This window comes from Acomys russatus, chromosome 24, assembly GCF_903995435.1.
Source record: "Acomys russatus chromosome 24, mAcoRus1.1, whole genome shotgun sequence".
Lineage (NCBI taxonomy): Eukaryota > Metazoa > Chordata > Mammalia > Rodentia > Muridae > Acomys > Acomys russatus.
In genome coordinates this window covers 57,486,537-57,494,130 of record NC_067160.1, presented here as the reverse complement: position 1 = coordinate 57,494,130, position 7,594 = coordinate 57,486,537, and the positions used below count along the sequence as shown (strand labels likewise).

Below are 7,594 nucleotides of genomic sequence, written 5' to 3'. Positions count from 1 at the left end.
GGCCAGCCTGGTCTACAAAGGGAGTCCAGGACAGCCAAGGCAACACAGAGAGACCCTATCTCGAAAAACCGTAAATAAATAAATCAAGCCCAATTTGGTGGTGCTCTGTGCCTGTAACTATGACACTTGGGAAGTAGAGGAGAGGGCTTGGGATTAAAGCTCTGGTGAGACATTAAAATGCACACATGCACAGCAGTGTGTCAGAGCACGGTGGCCAAGAAGGGAGAGAGAAAAGGAAGGCTAAGGACAAGGGAGAGGGAGAGTGGGGGAGAGACGGAGCAGTCCAGTGTGGGGATTTGACCTAACGGTACTCAAACAGGAAGCTATATCTTGAAGTGCACAGATCATCATAGGCCATATTTTTAAGGCCTAAAAGAAGTCTAAATAAACTTGAATTTTTTATTAATTTTGTTTTTTTGAGACAGGGTTTCTCTGTGTAGCCTTGCCTGTCCCGGACTCACTTTGTAGACCAGGCTGGTCTCGAACTCATAGCAATCAGCCTGCCTCTGCCTCCTGAGTGCTGGGATTAAAGGCGTGTGCCACCACCTCCAACTAATCACACATTTTTAGCCACACTGGAACTAAAAATTTAAAAAATAAGTAATTATTTGAAAAGTTTAAATGAACAATAAATTAGAGATCAAGAAATCACAAAATAGCTGGGAGTGGTGACGCACGCCTTTAATCCCAGCACTTGGGAGGCAGAGGCAGGCGTATCACTGTGAGTTCGAGGCCAACCTGGTCTACAAAGTGAGTCCAGGACAGCCAAGGCTACACAGAGAGACCCTGTCTTGAGAAACAAACAAACAAAAAAACAAAAACAAAAAACAAACAAACAAAAAAAGAAATCACAAAATAGAGCTGGGCGTGGTGGCGCACGCCTTTAATCCCAGCACTCGGGAAGCAGAGGCAGGCGGATCGCTGTGAGTTCGAGGCCAGCCTGGTCTACAAAGTGAGTCCAGGACAGCCAGGGCTACACAGAGAAACCCTGTCTCGAAAAACCAGAATGTTAGGATGGGCGGGAGATATGGCTCATTGACTGAAAATGAGTTCTATTCTTGTGGGGAAGGGTTGGCTCCCACATCAGGCACCTTCAGCCACCCGTAACTCCAGACCCAAGGTATTTGGTGTCTCTGGCCTCTGTGAGTACCTTCACTCATGTGCTCACACCTGTACACATAGTATGAAATATAAGATGCAGTGAGGACTTTTGTAGAGGTGGAAACTGACTATATACACTCTACCTACCTGAGAAGGACAGCCTTAAATGCTTGCACATTAATAGTCTTGAGAAAGGGTTAATTGCAGCGCACACTTAGGCTTTCAGTGCTCAGGAGGCTGGCACAGGAGGAGTTCAAGTTCAACGAACAGAAGGAGACCCTGTTGGGGAGGGTGGGGGCAGGGAGAAATGGGGAGAGTAAGAGATTATAAGAGACCAGGACAACACATACATGAAGAAGCTTAGGTGAACCAGAAACATTCCCGAAAAGATACAAGCTGCCAAGCCCAACTCAAGAAGTGAGAACTCGAGAAATACCTATAAAAGGCAGTCACTTAAAATCTGCACGCCCTACAGTCCCAACAATCTGGAGGCTAAGGCAGAGGGGTCTCAAGTTCAAGTTCAGACGTGGTGGTTGACCCAAGAGAATTATTGTGAGCTTGAGGCTAGTGTAAACTACACAGTGAGTTCAAGGCCAGCAGGGGATACACAGTGAAGCCCCATCTCAGACAAAAACAAGCATCGCCGAAAAGACCCTCATCCTATACACGCCCCGCCCCCTTCTCAGAAGGTCACACCAGCATTCTTCCAGTTAGAGTTATCCCTGGGTCGGCATCTTCCACATTCCGTACTAGACAGCAACCCTTCAAATACAAAGAATACAGCCAAGCCTTTAGTCTAAGCTTGATCCTTACTCAACATCGGGAAAAACCCCTAGAAATGCAAAACACAGAGGCCCCTCTAATAGTCACTCAGACCTTACTACACACCAAGAAATTTGTGTGTGATTAAAAACAACACATTTTGGGGCTGGAGAGATGGCTCGGCGCTTAAGAGGAGCCAGATTCAATTCCCAGCAGCTACACGGCATCTCACAACTGTAACTCCAGTCTCAGGGGATCTAACATCCTCACACAGACGTACATTCAAGCAAAACACCAATGCACATGAAACAGACTATAAATAAATCATTTTTTAAAACCTCTACATTTGGAAAGCATGCTGCAAAGCCTTTATGAAGTCCAGTTAACGGAGACCAAACCATCCGCTCCAGAAAGCCTACATACAGGGCTTGATGGTTTGAGTGAGAAACGGCTCAAGTGTTTTAACAATTGTTCTCCAGTTGGTGGCGCTGTTTGGGTGACACTGCGGAATCTTTAAGAAGTGGAGTCTTGTTGGGGGTGGAGCTTGGGAGGTTATAGCCTCACCCACTTCCGCTGTGTTCTCTGCTTCCGGCGTGTGGATGGAGATGTGCTCTGCAAGTTTCCTGCTCTGGCCGCCTGCTGCCCGGTCTCCTCCACCATGCAGACTGCCCTTCGGAATGTAAGCCAAGTGAATTCTTTCCTCCATACGCTGTCTTACCTTTTTCTCTTTCTCTCTTTTTGTATTTTGGACAGGGTTTCTCTGTGTAGCCCTGGCTGCCCTGAAACTCCCTCTATAGACCAGGCTGGCCTCAGACTCACAGCGATCCACCTCCCAAGTGCTGGGATTAAAGGCGTGCGCCACCACCTGGCCGTTGTGGTTTATCTAAACCTACTACATGAGCCATGGTCTTTAACAGTTACTCATATTTAATTCAGCAGCAGAGATCTCGTCCTGGGGAAAACCCTATGACTAAAGAACGAAGGTAGGAACTTATACTGTAAGGGCAAAATTAATGCTATATTCTAGATGTAATGTATATTCTACAATTTATGATGTTCTGTATGAGAACTTGTCCCCCAGGTGACTTCACTTCCTGCGTTTCGGGAAAGACCACGCACTACCATAAACTGGGCCTACCAGCAGTTTCCAGAAGCAATTATCTCCCAATGTTCCTCTGAGATTTAAAAAAAAAAAAAAAAAGGAACTGGAGAGATGGCTCAGAGGTTAAGAGCGCTGCCTGTCTTCCAAAGGTCCTGAGTTCAGTTCCCAGCAACCACATGGTGGCTCACAACCATCTGGTTGTGATCTGGTGCCCTCTTCTGGTGTGCATACAGGCAAAACACTGTGTATATATGACAAATAAATCTTTTAAAAAAACAAAAAACTTCCCCTCCAGACTCGGCCTCCACCCAACCTCCCTGAGACCCACAAACCCTGCTTATGTTTTTTTCCTTACTTCCCAATTACAGTTTTCCCCTTATAAACCCATTACCCTTGAAGCTCCGGTATCACTCTCCTATCCTGCTGCGTCAGGAAGGTTTGTGGTCCGAAGCTCTGAGCCTGTATTTGTATGTTGTATCGGGTATTGAGTCCTGGTGGTCATTTTTTTTGGGGGGGTGGGTGTCTCACAATCTGGGTGATCTCGGTATTATACTGGGTGATCTCGGTATTACAAAACATGTAATTACTCTGGATGGGTAAGAAACATTCACAGGGGCTGGAGAGGTGGCTCAGAGGTTAAGAGCGCTAACTGCTCCTCCAGAGGTCCTGAGTTCAATTCCCAGCAACCATATGGTGGCTCACAACCATCTACAATCTTGTGTGATGCCCTCTTCTGGCCTGCAGGTGTACATGCAGGCAGAGCACTGTATACATAATAAATAAATACATATTAAAAAAAGAAACATTCACAAATGTGAAGAGTAGTAAAAACTTCTACCCAGATGCCTGCCTCCCTCCCTCCCTCCCTCCCTCCCTCCCTCCCTCCCTCCCTCCCTCCCACTGTCCTTTCGAGGATATGGTTACTAATGTATGCAGTGTGGAGGGCAGAGGCCGATGAGGGTCTCCTTCAATTATTTCCCTACCTTATTTTTTTGAAACAAGGTCTCTTGCTGGCCCTGGAGCTTGCTGTTTCTGCTACTCCGATATGTACCTGCAGAAATGTGCTGCCGTGTCTGGCTTTTCATGTAAGGCTTTGTGTTACGGAGTTCCTGACCCCTAGGGAAACACCGTAGACTCAATCCAACTATAATTTCAAGGCTGCTAGCAGGACAATGGTCTCTGACCAAAACCTGAAACTGCCACAAGAAGATGGGTGAAGGAAAAAAATTTTTTTTGGGAGATATTTATTTATGGTTTTTTTCTTTCTTTCTTTTTCTTTTTGGTTTTTCAAGACAGGGTTTCTCTGTGTAGCCGTGGCAAAGCCGTCCTGGACTCGCTTTGTAGACCAGGCTGGCCTGGAACTCACAGAGATTCTCCTGCCTCTGCCTCCTGAGTGCTGGGATCAAAGGTATGCGCCGCCACACCCTTACCGGTGTTTTGCAGGCCTGTAGGCCTAGTGTTTGTGTGCAGTGCCCATACAGTCCAGAAGAGGACACTGTTTCCCCTGGGACTGGAGTTTCAAATAATTGTTAGCGGCCTGGTGGTACTGGGACTGGATCCTGGAAGAGCCTTCAGCGCTCTTTACCACAGAGAAATCTTTTCAGTCCCTGAGGCAAGTATTTTTAAAGACGTACATATGTAATATACGTAAAGGATCTTTTTGTTGAGACAGGGTCTTGTTGCATGGGTCTCTTGGGTTTTTGTCTCCTTGAAGGAAAAAAGCTGGGTGTGGTGGTGGTGGGTTTTCTTGCTTTTTGTTTTGTTTGTTTTTGTTTTTTTGAGGCAGGGTTTCTCTGTGTAGCCTTGGCTGTCTTGGAACTTGCTTTGTAGACCAGGCTGGCCTCAAAGTCACAGAGATCCACCTGCTTCTGCCTCCCAGTGCAGGGATTAAAGGCATGTGCCACACTGCCAGTCAGTGGCAGTGGTGTTTTTTTGTTTTTGTTTTTGTCTTTGTTTTTTACCAAAATCTGAATTGTTCAATTTTATCAATAAAGATTCAGGAGCCAGATGCTGGGGTAAAAGCCTGCTAGCTCAGAGAGGCAGAGAAGGCACCCAGCTGATCTTTGTCCTCAGCAGACATCCCAGAAAGAGTCCCCTCTCCCTCATCTCTTCAAAAATCCTCCTTCAAACGGAATATTCCTCCTTTCTGTTTGCTATGCTTCTCTGTCCATCCTCCTGACTTCCTCTCTTATTTTTTTTTTAATGATATGTTTTAATAATCCTATGTTCACTTCCTGTCAACTAGTTTCTTGCTCTGCCTTGACTTTAATCCTTCTTACAATATTCAAGCAGAAAGCTCTTGGATTAAAGATGTGTGCTAAAGCTGAGCCACACCATAACTAAAAGCAGGGTTTTTTTTCTGGTAAATAACACAGTCTCGGGGTTCACAGTGTGATCAAACATCCTGCAGCATTAGTCCCAGCACTTGAGAGGCAGAGGCAGGTAGATCTCTTTGAGTTCTAGGCCAGCCTGGTCTACGTAGTGAGTTCCAGGCTAGCCAGAGCTACAGAGTGAGACCCTGTCTCAAAAAAAAAAAGAAAATAAAAGAAAATTGGGTGAAAGACACAGACAATTTATTTATATTTATTTTAATTTTTGTGCATCAATATTTTGCTTGCATGTATGTCTGTGTGAGGCTGTCAGATCTTGGAGTTACAGACAGTTGTGAGCTGCTATGTGGGTGCTAGGAATTGAACCCAGGTCCTTTGGAAGAGCAGTTAGTGCTCTTAACCACTGAGCCATTTCTCCAGCCCTGACACAGACAAATTTAAGAATAAGTTTATTTAGCGAATCAAAATCAAAGCAGGAAATCCTCAGAGAAATTAGAGTGGGCTTCCACAAGACAGAGGAGGATAGCAGCCCAGTGAGTCCTGTGTTGGGGCCAAATGTTAACTGCTTGCCCCCCAAGATCCCTATGGTCATGAATACAAAATGACTCCATGTAAACCTTGCCTCACAAACTATCCCTGGTTGGCTAAATAAAGTAGCCTACAGCCTGGATGGGACTGAGTGGGGGAGGAGGAGCCAATGGTTCGCATGCTCGAGGGTGGTGGGGAGAGGAAGATGAAAGAAAGGAGCAGGTCATGTGCATTAACGTGATCTAGAAGGACGCGCCCAGGAGGTGCTTGCTCTGAGGACTGGCATGCAGTCCAAAAGGAAAACATGTGCAAGTTTCTATGTGGGCTTGGCTGGGAAGCATACAAGCTAGCTTAGGGGCTAACACCTGCCCAGCCTCAGTGCGTTTAAGGCTTATCAAGAATCTACCTGGCTTCTGTGCCTATTTATTTATATGATAGCGGGTTAAGGCGTACCTGCCACCTTAATAACTGTGTGAATCGATATTAGATGTAATTAGTCATTCAACAAATGGCACCCAGTGGATTTCGTCTACACAGCGTCTCTTGGTGTGTGTGAGAATAGGCTCTGCTGAGGTGTGATCAGATCTTGGGGACTAGTAATTAGCATTAGAATATACAGCACCAGACCAACCCCCACCAGGTCCCCTTTTGTCTAAATAAAAAGGCTCTTTCTCTTTCTTTTTCTGCGTGGTGTTTCAGTCTGTCTGGGGTGGACTGTGCGCCCAGATGGCAGTGAGGCCGGCACGCTGTGACCATGAGGGAGGCTGGTGTGAACCCAAAGGCCTGCCCCCCTCGCAGATGCCCACCTCACTTAGAAGGTACTGGACACTGTTCAGCCATCGTGCAACTGTAAGCAGCTTCGGAAAGGAGCCAGTGAAGCCACCAAAACACTCGACAGGGGCATCTCAGAGTTCACTGTGATGGCAGCAGACGCTGAGCCCTTGAAGATCACCCTGCACCTCCCACTGCTGTGTGAGGACAAGAATGTCCCTATGTATGTGTGTGTGCCAAGCAGGCTTTAGGTCGGGCCTGTCATTGCCTGTTCTGTTACCATCAAAGACCGGTCACAGCTAAAGCAGCAGGTCCAGTCCGGTCAGCGGTCTTTCTTTCTTTCTTTCTTTTTTTTTTTTTTTCTTTTTTCCTTTTTTGGTTTTTCAAGACAGGGTCTCTGCGTGTAACAGCTCTAGCTGTCCTGGAACTCACTATGTAGACCAGGCTGGCCTTGAACTCACAGCGATCCGCCTGCCTCTGCCTCCGCCTCCTGAGTGCGGGACTTAAAGGCGTGTGCCACCACCACCAGGCCAGCAGTCTATTTTTGAAAGGCTCTTGGTGTAGGCCTGTGGCCTCTGCCCTTTCCTGTCGACTCCGACCCTGTTTGTATATTGTATTGTCTGTTAGCATGTAGTGTTTTCAGCCAGTTTCTATTATAAATATTGTACTACACAATAAGGCTCTTTCTCTTACAATAAACCCCATACAGTAAGAAGAGATAGGAAACAGTTATGAAAACTATCATGTAATTACTACATCTACAATGTGTACTCTTTAAATTTCGCAACTTAGGAGAAAATACTCTACTACCTATTCTATCTTGGTGAGTTTAAAGTCTTGTACCCAAATTATTTTTATCATAGATTGTATCTAATAACCTAACATTTTTATTTAGACCTAAAATATCCTTTTAACTCAGTGGTTAAGAGGATTGTCTGCTCTTCCAAAGGACCCGGGTTCAATTCCCAGCACCCATATGGCAGCTCACACCTGTCTGTAA

The 7,594-nt window shown here is 46.0% G+C and overlaps 1 pseudogene; it reads left to right on the top strand.

Moving 5' to 3' along the window:
• The first annotated feature begins 6,577 nt into the window (after positions 1–6,577).
• LOC127206886 (NHP2-like protein 1) lies at positions 6,578–7,158 on the top strand (annotated as a pseudogene).
• The last annotated feature ends 436 nt before the right edge of the window (positions 7,159–7,594 follow it).